Source organism: Procambarus clarkii, chromosome 84 (assembly GCF_040958095.1).
Source record: "Procambarus clarkii isolate CNS0578487 chromosome 84, FALCON_Pclarkii_2.0, whole genome shotgun sequence".
Lineage (NCBI taxonomy): Eukaryota > Metazoa > Arthropoda > Malacostraca > Decapoda > Cambaridae > Procambarus > Procambarus clarkii.
The window spans coordinates 11,562,328-11,582,859 of record NC_091233.1 but is presented as its reverse complement, the minus strand read 5'-3'; positions in this window follow the sequence as shown (position 1 = coordinate 11,582,859).

Genomic DNA, 20,532 nt, shown 5'->3' with positions numbered 1-20,532 from the left:
TCGAATTCAGCAATATTTTGACGTTTATCATTCCCTTTTCCGTAATGTGATATAAACAAAATATCATCGAATTAGGCAATTTTTGCTGTTTTTCCACGTTTTTGTGAATTTTCAATTTATTGCTATTAATTCATTAAATATACGATAAAAATGATGCAAACACATAATTGATTAGAAATTAACCTTAAACATTTCATTTTCAATCAACTATTTGTTTCTCGTTAAAATACTGAGTAAGATTTTGGAAAGGGGAGAAGTTCTGTTTTTATTGCATATATCGACGTTTCAGCCGGATTAGAGCGGTTTTACGTGTACATCTTCCATCGGTAATATAAACGGAAAATCAGGAACATTTTAGTTAATTCTAATGAAAACACATTGATTTTTGTCATTTGTATTTGAAACAACATTGTCATATGTCTTTTCTTGGATCTAAATAATACGAAACCTCGCTCTATGATTTGAAGTTAAAATCCTCAAATATGGTAATATAGTGACATTTTTCACGTTATTCATGTAGTGTGATTTTACGTATATATATTCGTTTTTATCAATATTTCGATACTACTTCAAGTTTTCTCACGATATGTGATTTGGCCTTCAAATCTCAGAATTTCGCAAATTTTGCATTTTTAAGCAAGTTTTCTTGCATTTTGTTTTGTTCTAAAAATCATCGAATTTAGCAATATTTTGACCTTTATCATCCCCTTTTCCTTTAAGTGATTTAAACAAAATATCATCGAATTAGGTAATATTTTGCCGTTTTCCACGTTTTTGTGAATTTTCAGTTTATTGTTATTAATTCATTAAATATACGATAAAAATCATGCAAACACATAATTGATCAGAAAATAACCTTAAATTCTTCATTTTCAATCATCTATTTGTTTCTCTTTAAAATACTGAGTAAGATATTGAAAAGGGGAGAAGTTCTGTTTTTATTGCATATATCGACGTTTCAACCGGATTAGAACGGTTGTACATCTACCATCGGTAATATAAACCGAAAATCAAGAACATTTTAGTTAATTTTAATGAAAACACATTGATTTTTGTCATTTGTGTTGGAAGCAACATCTTTATACGTCTTTTCTAGGGTCTAAAAAATAGGAAACGTCGCTTTATGATTCGAAGTTAAAATCCTCAAATTTGGTATAATAATGACTTTTTTCACGTTTTTCATGTAGTTTGATATTACGTAAATATATTCATTTTTACAAATATTTTGATACTATTTCATGAAGTATCACGATATGTGATTTGGCCATCAAATCTCAGATTTTCGCATAATATTGCATTTTAAGCAAGTTTTCTTGCATTTTGTTTCGTACTAAAAATCATCGAATTCAGCAATATTTTGACGTTCATCATTCCCTTTTCCATTATGTGATATAAACAAAATATCATCGAATTAGGCAATATTTTGCTGTTTTTCCACGTTTTTGTGAATTTTCAATTTATTGCTATGAATTCATTAAATATACGATAAAAATGATGCAAACACATAATTGATTAGAAATTAACTTTAAACATTTCATTTTCAATCAACTATTTGTTTCTTGTTAAAATACTGAGTAAGATATTGGAAAGGGGAGAAGTTCTGTTTTTATAGCATATATCGACGTTTCAGCCGGAGTTGAGCGGTTTTACGTGTACATCTTCCATCGGTAATATAAACGGAAAATCAGGAACATTTTAGTTAATTCCAATGAAAACATTGATTTTTATCATTTGTATTTGAAACAACATTGTCATATGTCTTTTCTTGGATCTAAATAATACGAAACCTCGCTCTATGATTTGAAGTTAAAATCCTCAAATATAGTGACTTTTTTCACGTTATTCATGCAGTGTGATTTTACGTACATATATTCGTTTTTACCAATATTTCGATACTACTTCATGTTTTCTCACGAAATGTGATTTGGCCTTCAAATCTCAGAATTTCGCAAATTGTGCATTTTTAAGCAAGTTTTCTTGCATTTGGTTTTGTACTAAAAATCGTCGAATTTAGCAATACTTTGACCTTTATCATCCCCTTTTCCTTTATGTGATTTAAACAAAATATCATCGAATTAGGCAATATTTTGCCGTCTTTCCACGTTTTTGTGAATTTTCAGTTTATTGTTATTAATTCATTAAATATACGATAAAACTTATGCAAACACATAATTGATCAGAAAATAACCTTAAACATTTCATTTTCAATCATCTATTTGTTTCTCGTTAAAATACTGAGTAAGATATTGAAAAGGGGAGAAGTTCTGTTTTTATTGCATATATCGACGTTTCAACCGGATTAGAACGGTTGTACATCTTCCATCGGTAATATAATCCGAAAATCAGGAACATTTTAGTTAATTTTAATGAAAACACATTGATTTTTGTCATTTGTGTTGGAAGCAACATCTTTATACGTCTTTTCTAGGGTCTAAAAAATACGAAACGTCGCTTTATGATTCGAAGTTAAAATCCTCAAATTTGGTATAATAATGACTTTTTTCACGTTTTTCATGTAGTTTGATATTACGTAAATATATTTATTTTTACCAATATTTTGATACTATTTCATGCAGTATCACGATATGTGATTTGGCCTTCAAATCTCAGATTTTCGCATAATATTGCATTTTAAGCTAGTTTTCTTGCATTTTGTTTCGTACTAAAAATCATCGAATTCAGCAATATTTTGACGTTTATCATTCCCTTTTCCGTTATGTGATATAAACAAAATATCATCGAATTAGGCAATTTTTGCTGTTTTTCCACGTTTTTGTGAATTTTCAATTTATTGCTATTAATTCATTAAATATACGATAAAAATGATGCAAACACATAATTGATTAGAAATTAACCTTAAACATTTCATTTTCAATCAACTATTTGTTTCTCGTTAAAATACTGAGTAAGATTTTGGAAAGGGGAGAAGTTCTGTTTTTATTGCATATATCGACGTTTCAGCCGGATTAGAGCGGTTTTACGTGTACATCTTCCATCGGTAATACAAACGGAAAATCAGGAACATTTTAGTTAATTCTAATGAAAACACATTGATTTTTATCATTTGTATTTGAAACAACATTGTCACATGTCTTTTCTTGGATCTAAATAATACGAAACCTCGCTCTATGATTTGAAGTTAAAATCCTCAAATATGGTAAAATAGTGACATTTTTCACGTTATTCATGTAGTGTGATTTTACGTATATATATTCGTTTTTACCAATATTTCGATACTAATTCAAGTTTTCTCACGATATGTGATTTGGCCTTCAAATCTCAGAATTTCGAAAATTTTGCATTTTTAAGCAAGTTTTCTTGCATTTTGTTTTGTTCTAAAAATCATCGAATTTAGCAATATTTTTACCTTTATCATCCCCTTTTCCTTTAAGTGATTTAAACAAAATATCATCGAATTAGGTAATATTTTGCCGTTTTCCACGTTTTTGTGAATTTTCAGTTTATTGTTATTAATTCATTAAATATACGATAAAAATCATGCAAACACATAATTGATCAGAAAATAACCTTAAATACTTCATTTTCAATCATCTATTTGTTTCTCGTTAAAATACTAAGTAAGATATTTAAAAGGGGAGAAGTTCTGTTTTTATTGCATATATCGACGTTTCAGCCGGATTAGAACGGTTTTACGTGTACATCTTCCATCGGTAATATAAACCGAAAATCAGGAACCTTTTAGTTAAGTTTAATGAAAACACATTGATTTTTATCATTTGTATTTAAAGCAACATCTTTATACGTCTTTTCTAGGGTCTAAAAAATACGAAACGTCGCTTTATGATTCGAAGTTAAAATCCTCAAATTTGGCATAATAATGACTTTCTCACGTTTTTCATGTAGTTTGATATTACGTAAATATATTCATTTTTACCAATATTTTGATACTATTTCATGAAGTATCACGATATGTGATTTTGCCTTCATATCTCAGATTCTCGCATAATATTGCATTTTAAGCAAGTGTTCTTGCATTTTGTTTCGTACTAAAAAATCATCGAATTCAGCAATATTTTGACGTTTATCATTCCCTTTTCCTTTATGTGATATAAACAAAATATCATCGAATTAGGCAATATTTTGCTGTTTTTCCATGTTTTTGTGAATTTTCAATTTATTGCTCGTTAAAATACTGAGTAAGATATTTTAAAGGTGAGAAGTTCTGTTTTTATTGCATATATCGACGTTTCAACCGGTCAAAATATTCATTAAATATGCGATAAAAATGATGCAAACACATAATTGATTAGAAATTAACCTTAAACACTTCATTTTCAATCGACAATATGTTTCTCGTTAAAATACTGAGTGAGATATTGGAAAGGGGAGAAGTTCTGTTTTTATTGCATATATCGACGTTTCAGCCGGATTAGAGCGGTTTTACGTGTACATCTTCCATCGGTAATATAAACGGAAAATCAGGAACATTTTAGTTAATTCTAATGAAAACACATTGATTTTTATCATTTGTATTTGAAACAACATTGTCATATGTCTTTTCCTGGATCTAAATAATACGAAACCTCGTTCTATGATTTGAAGTTAAAATCCTCAAATATGGTAATATAGTGACTTTTTTCACGTTATTCATGCAATGTGATTTTACGTTTATATATTCGTTTTTACCAATATTTCGATACTACTTTATGTTTTCTCCCGATATGTGATTTGGCCTTCAAATCTCAGAATTTCGCAAATTGTGCATTTTTAAGCAAGTTTTCTTGCATTTGGTTTTGTACTAAAAATCGTCGAATTTAGCAATACTTTGACCTTTATCATCCCCTTTTCCTTTATGTGATTTAAACAAAATATCATCGAATTAGGCAATATTTTGCCGTCTTTCCACGTTTTTGTGAATTTTCAGTTTATTGTTATTAATTCATTAAATATACGATAAAACTTATGCAAACACATAATTGATCAGAAAATAACCTTAAACATTTCATTTTCAATCATCTATTTGTTTCTCGTTAAAATCTGAGTAAGATATTGAAAAGGGGAGAAGTTCTGTTTTTATTGCATATATCGACGTTTCAACCGGATTAGAACGGTTGTACATCTTCCATCGGTAATATAATCCGAAAATCAGGAACATTTTAGTTAATTTTAATGAAAACACATTGATTTTTGTCATTTGTGTTGGAAGCAACATCTTTATACGTCTTTTCTAGGGTCTAAAAAATACGAAACGTCGCTTTATGATTCGAAGTTAAAATCCTCAAATTTGGTATAATAATGACTTTTTTCACGTTTTTCATGTAGTTTGATATTACGTAAATATATTTATTTTTACCAATATTTTGATACTATTTCATGCAGTATCACGATATGTGATTTGGCCTTCAAATCTCAGATTTTCGCATAATATTGCATTTTAAGCAAGTTTTCTTGCATTTTGTTTCGTACTAAAAATCATCGAATTCAGCAATATTTGGACGTTTATCATTCCCTTTTCCGTTATGTGATATAAACAAAATATCATCGAATTAGGCAATTTTTGCTGTTTTTCCACGTTTTTGTGAATTTTCAATTTATTGCTATTAATTCATTAAATATACGATAAAAATGATGCAAACACATAATTGATTAGAAATTAACCTTAAACATTTCATTTTCAATCAACTATTTGTTTCTCGTTAAAATACTGAGTAAGATTTTGGAAAGGGGAGAAGTTCTGTTTTTATTGCATATATCGACGTTTCAGCCGGATTAGAGCGGTTTTACGTGTACATCTTCCATCGGTAATATAAACGGAAAATCAGGAACATTTTAGTTAATTCTAATGAAAACACATTGATTTTTGTCATTTGTATTTGAAACAACATTGTCATATGTCTTTTCTTGGATCTAAATAATACGAAACCTCGCTCTATGATTTGAAGTTAAAATCCTCAAATATGGTAATATAGTGACATTTTTCACGTTATTCATGTAGTGTGATTTTACGTATATATATTCGTTTTTACCAATATTTCGATACTACTTCAAGTTTTCTCACGATATGTGATTTGGCCTTCAAATCTCAGAATTTCGCAAATTTTGCATTTTTAAGCAAGTTTTCTTGCATTTTGTTTTGTTCTAAAAATCATCGAATTTAGCAATATTTTGACCTTTATCATCCCCTTTTCCTTTAAGTGATTTAAACAAAATATCATCGAATTAGGTAATATTTTGCCGTTTTCCACGTTTTTGTGAATTTTCAGTTTATTGTTATTAATTCATTAAATATACGATAAAAATCATGCAAACACATAATTGATCAGAAAATAACCTTAAATTCTTCATTTTCAATCATCTATTTGTTTCTCTTTAAAATACTGAGTAAGATATTGAAAAGGGGAGAAGTTCTGTTTTTATTGCATATATCGACGTTTCAACCGGATTAGAACGGTTGTACATCTTCCATCGGTAATATAAACCGAAAATCAAGAACATTTTAGTTAATTTTAATGAAAACACATTGATTTTTGTCATTTGTGTTGGAAGCAACATCTTTATACGTCTTTTCTAGGGTCTAAAAAATAGGAAACGTCGCTTTATGATTCGAAGTTAAAATCCTCAAATTTGGTATAATAATGACTTTTTTCACGTTTTTCATGTAGTTTGATATTACGTAAATATATTCATTTTTACAAATATTTTGATACTATTTCATGAAGTATCACGATATGTGATTTGGCCATCAAATCTCAGATTTTCGCATAATATTGCATTTTAAGCAAGTTTTCTTGCATTTTGTTTCGTACTAAAAATCATCGAATTCAGCAATATTTTGACGTTCATCATTCCCTTTTCCGTTATGTGATATAAACAAAATATCATCGAATTAGGCAATATTTTGCTGTTTTTCCACGTTTTTGTGAATTTTCAATTTATTGCTATGAATTCATTAAATATACGATAAAAATGATGCAAACACATAATTGATTAGAAATTAACTTTAAACATTTCATTTTCAATCAACTATTTGTTTCTTGTTAAAATACTGAGTAAGATATTGGAAAGGGGAGAAGTTCTGTTTTTATAGCATATATCGACGTTTCAGCCGGAGTTGAGCGGTTTTACGTGTACATCTTCCATCGGTAATATAAACGGAAAATCAGGAACATTTTAGTTAATTCCAATGAAAACATTGATTTTTATCATTTGTATTTGAAACAACATTGTCATATGTCTTTTCTTGGATCTAAATAATACGAAACCTCGCTCTATGATTTGAAGTTAAAATCCTCAAATATAGTGACTTTTTTCACGTTATTCATGCAGTGTGATTTTACGTACATATATTCGTTTTTACCAATATTTCGATACTACTTCATGTTTTCTCACGATATGTGATTTGGCCTTCAAATCTCAGAATTTCGCAAATTGTGCATTTTTAAGCAAGTTTTCTTGCATTTGGTTTTGTACTAAAAATCGTCGAATTTAGCAATACTTTGACCTTTATCATCCCCTTTTCCTTTATGGGATTTAAACAAAATATCATCGAATTAGGCAATATTTTGCCGTCTTTCCACGTTTTTGTGAATTTTCAGTTTATTGTTATTAATTCATTAAATATACGATAAAAATTATGCAAACACATAATTGATCAGAAAATAACCTTAAACATTTCATTTTCAATCATCTATTTGTTTCTCGTTAAAATACTGAGTAAGATATTGAAAAGGGGAGAAGTTCTGTTTTTATTGCATATATCGACGTTTCAACCGGATTAGAACGGTTGTACATCTTCCATCGGTAATATAATCCGAAAATCAGGAACATTTTAGTTAATTTTAATGAAAACACATTGATTTTTGTCATTTGTGTTGGAAGCAACATCTTTATACGTCTTTTCTAGGGTTTAAAAAATACGAAACGTCGCTTTATGATTCGAAGTTAAAATACTCAAATTTGTTATAATAATGTCTTTTTTCCCGTTTTTCATGTAGTTTGATATTACGTAAATATATTCATTTTTACCAATATTATAATACTATTTCATGAAGTATCACGATATGTGATTTGGCCTTCAAATCTCAGATTTTCGCATAATAATGCATTTTAAGCAAGTTTTCTTACATTTTGTTTCGTACTAAAAATCATCGAGTTCAGCAATATTTTGACGTTTATCATTCCCTTTTCCGTTATGTGATATAAACAAAATATCATCGAATTAGGCAATATTTTGCTGTTTTTCCACGTTTTTGTGAATTTTCAATTTATTGCTATTAATTCATTATATATACGATAAAAATGATGCAAACACATAATTGATTAGAAATTAACCTTAAACATTTCATTTTCAATCAACTATTTGTTTCTCGTTAAAATACTGAGTAAGATATTGGAAAGGGGAGAAGTTCTGTTTTTATTGCATATATCGACGTTTCAGCCGGATTAGAGCGGTTTTACGTGTACATCTTCCATCGGTAATACAAACGGAAAATCAGGAACATTTTAGTTAATTCTAATGAAAACACATTGATTTTTATCATTTGTATATGAAACAACATTGTCACATGTCTTTTCTTGGATCTAAATAATACGAAACCTCGCTCTATGATTTGAAGTTAAAATCCTCAAATATGGTAAAATAGTGACATTTTTCACGTTATTCATGTAGTGTGATTTTACGTATATATATTCGTTTTTACCAATATTTCGATACTAATTCAAGTTTTCTCACGATATGTGATTTGGCCTTCAAATCTCAGAATTTCGAAAATTTTGCATTTTTAAGCAAGTTTTCTTGCATTTTGTTTTGTTCTAAAAATCATCGAATTTAGCAATATTTTTACCTTTATCATCCCCTTTTCCTTTAAGTGATTTAAACAAAATATCATCGAATTAGGTAATATTTTGCCGTTTTCCACGTTTTTGTGAATTTTCAGTTTATTGTTATTAATTCATTAAATATACGATAAAAATCATGCAAACACATAATTGATCAGAAAATAACCTTAAATACTTCATTTTCAATCATCTATTTGTTTCTCGTTAAAATACTAAGTAAGATATTTAAAAGGGGAGAAGTTCTGTTTTTATTGCATATATCGACGTTTCAGCCGGATTAGAACGGTTTTACGTGTACATCTTCCATCGGTAATATAAACCGAAAATCAGGAACCTTTTAGTTAAGTTTAATGAAAACACATTGATTTTTATCATTTGTATTTAAAGCAACATCTTTATACGTCTTTTCTAGGGTCTAAAAAATACGAAACGTCGCTTTATGATTCGAAGTTAAAATCCTCAAATTTGGCATAATAATGACTTTCTCACGTTTTTCATGTAGTTTGATATTACGTAAATATATTCATTTTTACCAATATTTTGATACTATTTCATGAAGTATCACGATATGTGATTTTGCCTTCATATCTCAGATTCTCGCATAATATTGCATTTTAAGCAAGTGTTCTTGCATTTTGTTTCGTACTAAAAAATCATCGAATTCAGCAATATTTTGACGTTTATCATTCCCTTTTCCTTTATGTGATATAAACAAAATATCATCGAATTAGGCAATATTTTGCTGTTTTTCCATGTTTTTGTGAATTTTCAATTTATTGCTCGTTAAAATACTGAGTAAGATATTTTAAAGGTGAGAAGTTCTGTTTTTATTGCATATATCGACGTTTCAACCGGTCAAAATATTCATTAAATATACGATAAAAATGATGCAAACACATAATTGATTAGAAATTAACCTTAAACACTTCATTTTCAATCGACAATATGTTTCTCGTTAAAATACTGAGTGAGATATTGGAAAGGGGAGAAGTTCTGTTTTTATTGCATATATCGACGTTTCAGCCGGATTAGAGCGGTTTTACGTGTACATCTTCCATCGGTAATATAAACGGAAAATCAGGAACATTTTAGTTAATTCTAATGAAAACACATTGATTTTTATCATTTGTATTTGAAACAACATTGTCATATGTCTTTTCCTGGATCTAAATAATACGAAACCTCGTTCTATGATTTGAAGTTAAAATCCTCAAATATGGTAATATAGTGACTTTTTTCACGTTATTCATGCAATGTGATTTTACGTTTATATATTCGTTTTTACCAATATTTCGATACTACTTTATGTTTTCTCCCGATATGTGATTTGGCCTTCAAATCTCAGAATTTCGTAAATTGTGCATTTTTAAGCAATTTTTCTTGAATTTTGTTTTGTACTAAAAGTCGTCGAATTTAGCAATATTTTGACCTTTATCATCCCCTTTTCCTTTAAGTGATTTAAACAAAATATCATCGAATTAGGCAATATTTTCCGTCTTTCCACGTTTTTGTGAATTTTCAGTTTATTGTTATTAATTCATTAAATTTACGATAAAAATTATGCAAACACATAATTGATCAGAAAATAACATTAAATACTTCATTTTCAATCATCTATTTGTTTCTCGTTAAAATACTGAGTAAGATATTGAAAAGGGGAGAAGTTCTGTTTTTAAGTTTATCGACGTTTCAACCGGATTAGAATGGTTGTACATCTTCCATCGGTAATATTAACCGAAAATCAGGATCATTTTAGTTAATTTTAATGAAAACACATTTATTTTTGTCATTTGTGTTGGAAGCAACATCTTTATACGTCTTTTCTAGGGTCTTAAAAATACGAAACGTCGCTTTATGATTCGAAGTTAAAATCCTCAAATTTGGTATAATAATGACTTTTTTCACGTTTTTCATGTAGTTTGATATTACGTAAATATATTCATTTTTACCAATATTTTGATACTATTTCATGAAGTATCACGATATGTAATTTGGCCTTCAAATCTCAGATTTTCGCATAATATTGCATTTTAAGCAAGTTTTCTTATATTTTGTTTCGTACTAAAAATCATCGAATTCAGCAATATTTTGACGTTTATCATTCCCTTTTCCGTTATGTGATATAAACAAAATATCATCGAATTAGGCAATATTTTGCTGTTTTTCCACGTTTTTGTGAATTTTCAATTTATTGCTATTAATTCATTAAATATACGATAAAAATTATGCAAACACATAATTGATTAGAAATTAACCTTAAACATTTCATTTTCAATCAACTATTTGTTTCTCGTTAAAATACTGAGTAAGATATTGGAAAGGGGAGAAGTTCTGTTTTTATTGCATATATCGACGTTTCAGTCGGAGTAGAGCGGGTTTACGTGTACATCTTCCATCGGTAATATAAACGGAAAATCAGGAACATTTTAGTTAATTCTAATGAAAACATTGATTTTTATCATTTGTATTTGAAACAACATTGTCATATGTCTTTTCTTGGATCTAAATAATACGAAACCTCGTTCTATGATTTGAAGTTAAAATCCTCAAATATAGTGACTTTTTTCACGTTATTCATGCAGTGTGATTTTACGTATATATATTCGTTTTTACCAATATTTCGATACTACTTCATGTTTTCTCACGATATGTGATTTGGCCTTCAAATCTCAGAATTTCGCAAATTGTGCATTTTTAAGCAAGTTTTCTTGCATTTTGTTTTGTACTAAAAATCGTCGAATTTAGCAATACTTTGACCTTTATCATCCCCTTTTCCTTTATGTGATTTAAACAAAATATCATCGAATTAGGCAATATTTTGCCGTCTTTCCACGTTTTTTTGAATTTTCAGTTTATTGTTAATAATTCATTAAATATACGATAAAAATTATGCAAACACATAATTGATCAGAAAATAACCTTAAATACTTCATTTGCAATCATCTATTTGTTTCTCGTTAAAATACTGAGTAAGATATTGAAAAGGGGAGAAGTTCTGTTTTTATTGCATACATCGACGTTTCAACCGGATTAGAACGGTTGTACATCTTCCATCGGTAATATAAACCGAAAATCAGGAACATTTTAGTTAATTTTAATGAAAACACTTTGTTTTTTGTCATTTGTGTTGGAAGCAACATCTTTATACGTCTTTTCTAGGGTCTAAAAAATAGGAAACGTCGCTTTATGATTCGAAGTTAAAATCCTCAAATTTGGTATAATAATGACTATTTTCACGTTTTTCATGTAGTTTGATATTACATAAATATATTCATTTTTACAAATATTTTGATACTATTTCATGAAGTATCACGATATGTGATTTGGCCTTCAAATCTCAGATTTTCGCATAATATTGCATTTTAAGCAAGTTTTCTTGCATTTTGTTTCGTACTAAAAATCATCGAATTCAGCAATATTTTGACGTTTATCATTCCCTTTTCCGTTATGTGATATAAACAAAATATCATCGAATTAGGCAATATTTTGCTGTTTTTCCACGTTTTTGTGAATTTTCAATTTATTGCTATGTATTCATTAAATATACGATAAAAATGATGCAAACACATAATTGATTAGAAATTAACCTTAAACATTTCATTTTCAATCAACTATTTGTTTCTCGTTAAAATACTGAGTAAGATATTGGAAAGGGGAGAAGTTCTGTTTTTATAGCATATATCGACGTTTCAGCCGGAGTAGAGCGGTTTTACGTGTACATCTTCCATCGGTAATATGAACGGAAAATCAGGAACATTTTAGTTAATTCCAATGAAAACATTGATTTTTATCATTTGTATTTGAAACAACATTGCCATATGTCTTTTCTTGGATCTAAATAATACGAAACCTCGCTCTATGATTTGAAGTTAAAATCCTCAAATATAGTGACTTTTTCACGTTATTCATGCAGTGTGATTTTACGTATATATATTCGTTTTTACCAATATTTCGATACTACTTCATGTTTTCTCACGATATGTGATTTGGCCTTCAAATCTCAGAATTTCGCAAATTGTGCATTTTTAAGCAAGTTTTCTTGCATTTTGTTTTGTACTAAAAATCGTCGAATTTAGCAATACTTTGACCTTTATCATCACCTTTTCCTTGATGTGATTTAAACAAAATATCATCGAATTAGGCAATATTTTGCTGTTTTTCCATGTTTTTGTGAATTTTCAATTTATTGCTCGTTAAAATACTGAGTAAGATATTTTAAAGGGGAGAAGTTCTGTTTTTATTGCATATATCGACGTTTCAACTGGTCAAAATATTCATTAAATATACGATAAAAATGATGCAAACACATAATTGATTAGAAATTAACCTTAAACACTTCATTTTCAATCGACAATTTGTTTCTCGTTAAAATACTGAGTGAGATATTGGAAAGGGGAGAAGTTCTGTTTTTATTGCATATATCGACGTTTCATCCGGATTAGAGCGGTTTTACGTGTACATCTTCCATCGGTAATATAAACGGAAAATCAGGAACATTTTAGTTAATTCTAATGAAAACACATTGATTTTTATCATTTGTATTTGAAACAACATTGTCATATGTCTTTTCCTGGATCTAAATAATACGAAACCTCGCTCTATGATTTGAAGTTAAAATCCTCAAATATGGTAATATAGTGACTTTTTTCACGTTATTCATGCAATGTGATTTTACGTATATATATTCGTTTTTACCAATATTTCGATACTACTTCATGTTTTCTCACGATATGTGATTTGGCCTTCAAATCTCAGAATTTCGCAAATTGTGCATTTTTAAGCAAGTTTTCTTGCATTTTGTTTTATACTAAAAATCGTCGAATTTAGCAATATTTTGACCTTTATCATCCCCTTTTCCTTTAAGTGATTTAAACAAAATATCATCGAATTTGGCAATATTTTCCGTCTTTCCACGTTTTTGTGAATTTTCAGTTTATTGTTATTAATTCATTAAATATACGATAAAAATTATGCAAACACATAATTGATCAGAAAATAACCTTAAATACTTCATTTTCAATCATCTATTTGTTTCTCGTTAAAATACTGAGTAAGATATTGAAAAGGGGAGAAGTTCTGTTTTTATTGCATATTTCGACGTTTCAACCGGATTAGAACGGTTGTACATCTTCCATCGGTAATATAAACCGAAAATCAGGAACATTTTAGTTAATTTTAATGAAAACACATTGATTTTTGTCATTTGTGTTGGAAGCAACATCTTTATACGTCTTTTCTAGGGTCTAAAATATAGGAAACGTCGCTTTATGATTCGAAGTTAAAATCCTCAAATTTGGTATAATAATGACTTTTTTCACGTTTTTCATGTAGTTTGATATTACGTAAATATATTCATTTTTACAAATATTTTGATACTATTTCATGAAGTATCACGATATGTGATTTGGCCTTCAAATCTCAGATTTTCGCATAATATTGCATTTTAAGCAAGTTTTCTTGCATTTTGTTTCGTACTAAAAATCATCGAATTCAGCAATATTTTGACGTTTATCATTCCCTTTTCCGTTATGTGATATAAACAAAATATCATCGAATTAGGCAATTTTTGCTGTTTTTCCACGTTTTTGTGAATTTTCAATTTATTGCTATTAATTCATTAAATATACGATAAAAATGATGCAAACTCATAATTGATTAGAAATTAACCTTAAACACTTCATTTTCAATCGACAATTTGTTTCTCGTTAAAATACTGAGTGAGATATTGGAAAGGGGAGAAGTTCTGTTTTTATTGCATATATCGACGTTTCAGCCGGATTAGAGCGGTTTTACGTGTACATCTTCCATCGGTAATATAAACGGAAAATCAGGAACATTTTAGTTAATTCTAATGAAAACACATTGATTTTTATCATTTGTATTTGAAACAACATTGTCATATGTCTTTTCCTGGATCTAAATAATACGAAACCTCGCTCTATGATTTGAAGTTAAAATCCTCATATATGGTAATATAGGGACATTTTTCACGTTATTCATGTAGTGTGATTTTACGTATATATATTCGTTTTTACCAATATTTCGATACTACTTCAAGTTTTCTCACGATATGTGATTTGGCCTTCAAATCTCAGAATTTCGCAAATTTTGCATTTTTAAGCAAGTTTTCTTGCATTTTGTTTTGTTCTAAAAATCATCGAATTTAGCAATATTTTGACCTTTATCATCCCCTTTTCCTTTAAGTGATTTAAACAAAATATCATCGAATTAGGTAATATTTTGCCGTTTTCCACGTTTTTGTGAATTTTCAGTTTATTGTTATTAATTCATTAAAAATACGATAAAAATCATGCAAACACATAATTGATCAGAAAATAACCTTAAATACTTCATTTTCAATCATCTATTTGTTTCTCGTTAAAATACTAAGTAAGATATTTAAAAGGGGAGAAGTTCTGTTTTTATTGCATATATCGACGTTTCAGCCGGATTAGAACGGTTTTACGTGTACATCTTCCATCGGTAATATAAACCGAAAATCAGGAACCTTTTAGTTAAGTTTAATGAAAACACATTGATTTTTATCATTTGTATTTAAAGCAACATCTTTATACGTCTTTTCTAGGGTCTAAAAAATACGAAACGTCGCTTTATGATTCGAAGTTAAAATCCTCAAATTTGGCATAATAATGATTTTTCACGTTTTTCATGTAGTTTGATATTACGTAAATATATTCATTTTTACCAATATTTTGATACTATTTCATGAAGTATCACGATATGTGATTTTGCCTTCATATCTCAGATTTTCGCATAATATTGCATTTTAAGCAAGTTTTCTTGCATTTTGTTTCGTACTAAAAATCATCGAATTCAGCAATATTTTGACGTTTATCATTCCCTTTTCCTTTATGTGATATAAACAAAATATCATCGAATTAGGCAATATTTTGCTGTTTTTCCACGTTTTTGTGAATTTTCAATTTATTGCTCGTTAAAATACTGAGTAAGATATTTTAAAGGGGAGAAGTTCTGTTTTTATTGCATATATCGACGTTTCAACCGGTCAAAATATTCATTAAATATACGATAAAAATGATGCAAACACATAATTGATTAGAAATTAACCTTAAACACTTCATTTTCAATCGACAATTTGTTTCTCGTTAAAATACTGAGTGAGATATTGGAAAGGGGAGAAGTTCTGTTTTTATTGCATATATCGACGTTTCATCCGGATTAGAGCGGTTTTACGTGTACATCTTCCATCGGTAATATAAACGGAAAATCAGGAACATTTTAGTTAATTCTAATGAAAACACATTGATTTTTATCATTTGTATTTGAAACAACATTGTCATATGTCTTTTCCTGGATCTAAATAATACGAAACCTCGCTCTATGATTTGAAGTTAAAATCCTCAAATATGGTAATATAGTGACTTTTTTCACGTTATTCATGCAATGTGATTTTACGTATATATATTCGTTTTTACCAATATTTCGATACTACTTCATGTTTTCTCACGATATGTGATTTGGCCTTCAAATCTCAGAATTTCGCAAATTGTGCATTTTTAAGCAAGTTTTCTTGCATTTTGTTTTATACTAAAAATCGTCGAATTTAGCAATATTTTGACCTTTATCATCCCCTTTTCCTTTAAGTGATTTAAACAAAATATCATCGAATTTGGCAATATTTTCCGTCTTTCCACGTTTTTGTGAATTTTCAGTTTATTGTTATTAATTCATTAAATATACGATAAAAATTATGCAAACACATAATTGATCAGAAAATAACCTTAAATACTTCATTTTCAATCATCTATTTGTTTCTCGTTAAAATACTGAGTAAGATATTGAAAAGGGGAGAAGTTCTGTTTTTATTGCATATTTCGACGTTTCAACCGGATTAGAACGGTTGTACATCTTCCATCGGTAATATAAACCGAAAATCAGGAACATTTTAGTTAATTTTAATGAAAACACATTGATTTTTGTCATTTGTGTTGGAAACAACATCTTTATACGTCTTTTCTAGGGTCTAAAATATAGGAAACGTCGCTTTATGATTCGAAGTTAAAATCCTCAAATTTGGTATAATAATGACTTTTTTCACGTTTTTCATGTAGTTTGATATTACGTAAATATATTCATTTTTACAAATATTTTGATACTATTTCATGAAGTATCACGATATGTGATTTGGCCTTCAAATCTCAGATTTTCGTATAATATTGCATTTTAAGCAAGTTTTCTTGCATTTTGTTTCGTACTAAAAATCATCGAATTCAGCAATATTTTGACGTTTATCATTCCCTTTTCCGTTATGTGATATAAACAAAATATCATCGAATTAGGCAATTTTTGCTGTTTTTCCACGTTTTTGTGAATTTTCAATTTATTGCTATTAATTCATTAAATATACGATAAAAATGATGCAAACACATAATTGATTAGAAATTAACCTTAAACACTTCATTTTCAATCGACAATTTGTTTCTCGTTAAAATACTGAGTGAGATATTGGAAAGGGGAGAAGTTCTGTTTTTATTGCATATATCGACGTTTCAGCCGGATTAGAGCGGTTTTACGTGTACATCTTCCATCGGTAATATAAACGGAAAATCAGGAACATTTTAGTTAATTCTAATGAAAACACATTGATTTTTATCATTTGTATTTGAAACAACATTGTCATATGTCTTTTCCTGGATCTAAATAATACGAAACCTCGCTCTATGATTTGAAGTTAAAATCCTCATATATGGTAATATAGGGACATTTTTCACGTTATTCATGTAGTGTGATTTTACGTATATATATTCGTTTTTACCAATATTTCGATACTACTTCAAGTTTTCTCACGATATGTGATTTGGCCTTCAAATCTCAGAATTTCGCAAATTTTGCATTTTTAAGCAAGTTTTCTTGCATTTTGTTTTGTTCTAAAAATCATCGAATTTAGCAATATTTTGACCTTTATCATCCCCTTTTCCTTTAAGTGATTTAAACAAAATATCATCGAATTAGGTAATATTTTGCCGTTTTCCACGTTTTTGTGAATTTTCAGTTTATTGTTATTAATTCATTAAAAATACGATAAAAATCATGCAAACACATAATTGATCAGAAAATAACCTTAAATACTTCATTTTCAATCATCTATTTGTTTCTCGTTAAAATACTAAGTAAGATATTTAAAAGGGGAGAAGTTCTGTTTTTATTGCATATATCGACGTTTCAGCCGGATTAGAACGGTTTTACGTGTACATCTTCCATCGGTAATATAAACCGAAAATCAGGAACCTTTTAGTTAAGTTTAATGAAAACACATTGATTTTTATCATTTGTATTTAAAGCAACATCTTTATACGTCTTTTCTAGGGTCTAAAAAATACGAAACGTCGCTTTATGATTCGAAGTTAAAATCCTCAAATTTGGCATAATAATGATTTTTCACGTTTTTCATGTAGTTTGATATTACGTAAATATATTCATTTTTACCAATATTTTGATACTTTTTCATGAAGTATCACGATATGTGATTTTGCCTTCATATCTCAGATTTTCGCATAATATTGCATTTTAAGCAAGTTTTCTTGCATTTTGTTTCGTACTAAAAATCATCGAATTCAGCAATATTTTGACGTTTATCATTCCCTTTTCCTTTATGTGATATAAACAAAATATCATCGAATTTGGCAATATTTTGCTGTTTTTCCACGTTTTTGTGAATTTTCAATTTATTGCTCGTTAAAATACTGAGTAAGATATTTTAAAGGGGAGAAGTTCTGTTTTTATTGCATATATCGACGTTTCAACCGGTCAAAATATTCATTAAATATACGATAAAAATGATGCAAACACATAATTGATTAGAAATTAACCTTAAACACTTCATTTTCAATCGACAATTTGTTTCTCGTTAAAATACTGAGTGAGATATTGGAAAGGGGAGAAGTTCTGTTTTTATTGCATATATCGACGTTTCAGCCGGATTAGAGCGGCTTTACGTGTACATCTTCCATCGGTAATATAAACGGAAAAACAGGAACATTTTAGTTAATTCTAATGAAAACACATTGATTTTTATCATTTGTATTTGAAACAACATTGTCATATGTATTTTCCTGGATCTAAATAATACGAAACCTCGCTCTATGATTTGAAGTTAAAATCCTCAAATATGGTAATATAGTGACTTTTTTCACGTTATTCATGCAATGTGATTTTACGTATATATATTCGTGTTTACCAATATTTCGATACTACTTCATGTTTTCTCACGATATGTGATTTGGCCTTCAAATCTCAGAATTTTGCAAATTGTGCATTTTTAAGCAAGTTTTCTTGCATTTTGTTTTGTACTAAAAATCGTCGAATTTAGCAATATTTTGACCTTTATCATCCTCTTTTCCTTTAAGTGATTTAAACAAAATATCATCGAATTGTGCAATATTTTTCGTCTTTCCACGTTTTTGTGAATTTTCAGTTTATTGTTATTAATTCATTAAATATACGATAAAAATTATGCAAACACATAATTGATCAGAAAATAACCTTAAATACTTCATTTTCAATCATCTATTTGTTTCTCGTTAAAATACTGAGTAAGATATTGAAAAGGGGAGAAGTTCTGTTTTTAAGTTTATCGACGTTTCAACCGGATTAGAACGGTTGTACATCTTCCATCGGTAATATTAACCGAAAATCAGGAACATTTTAGTTAATTTTAATGAAAACACATTGATTTTTGTCATTTGTGTTGGAAGCAACATCTTTATACGTCTTTTCTAGGGTCTAAAAAATACGAAACGTCGCTTTATGATTCGAAGTTAAAATCCTCAAATTTGGTATAATAATGACTTTTTTCCCGTTTTTCATGTAGTTTGATATTACGTAAATATATTCATTTTTACCAATATTTTGATACTATTTCATGAAGTATCACGATATGTGATTTGGCCTTCAAATCTCAGATTTTCGCATAATATTGCATTTTAAGCAAGTTTTATTACATTTTGTTTCGTACTAAAAATCATCGAATTCAGCAATATTTTGACGTTTATCATTCCCTTTTCCGTTATGTGATATAAACAAAATATCATCGAATTAGGCAATATTTTGCTGTTTTTCCACGTTTTTGTGAATTTTCAATTTATTGCTATTAATTCATTAAATGTACGATAAAAATTATGCAAACACATAATTGATTAGAAATTAACCTTAAACATTTCATTTTCAATCAACTATTTGTTTCTCGTTAAAATACTGAGTAAGATATTGGAAAGGGGAGAAGTTCTGTTTTTATTGCATATATCGACGTTTCAGCCGGAGTAGAGCGGTTTTACGTGTACATCTTCCATCGGTAATATAAACGGAAAATCAGGAACATTTTAGTTAATTCTAATGAAAACATTGATTTTTATCATTTGTATTTCAAACAACATTGTCATATGTCTTTTCTTGGATCTAAATAATACGAAACCTCGCTCTATGATTTGAAGTTAAAATCCTCAAATATAGTGACTTTTTTCACGTTATTCAGGCAGTGTGTTTTTACGTATATATATTCGTTTTTACCAATATTTCGATAGTACTTCATGTTTTCTCACGATATGTGATTTGGCCTTCAAATCTCAGAATTTCGCAAATTGTGCATTTTTAAGCAAGTTTTCTTGCATTTTGTTTTGGACTAAAAATCGTCGAATTTAGCAATACTTTGACCTTTATCATCCCCTTTTCCTTTATGTGATTTAAACAAAATAT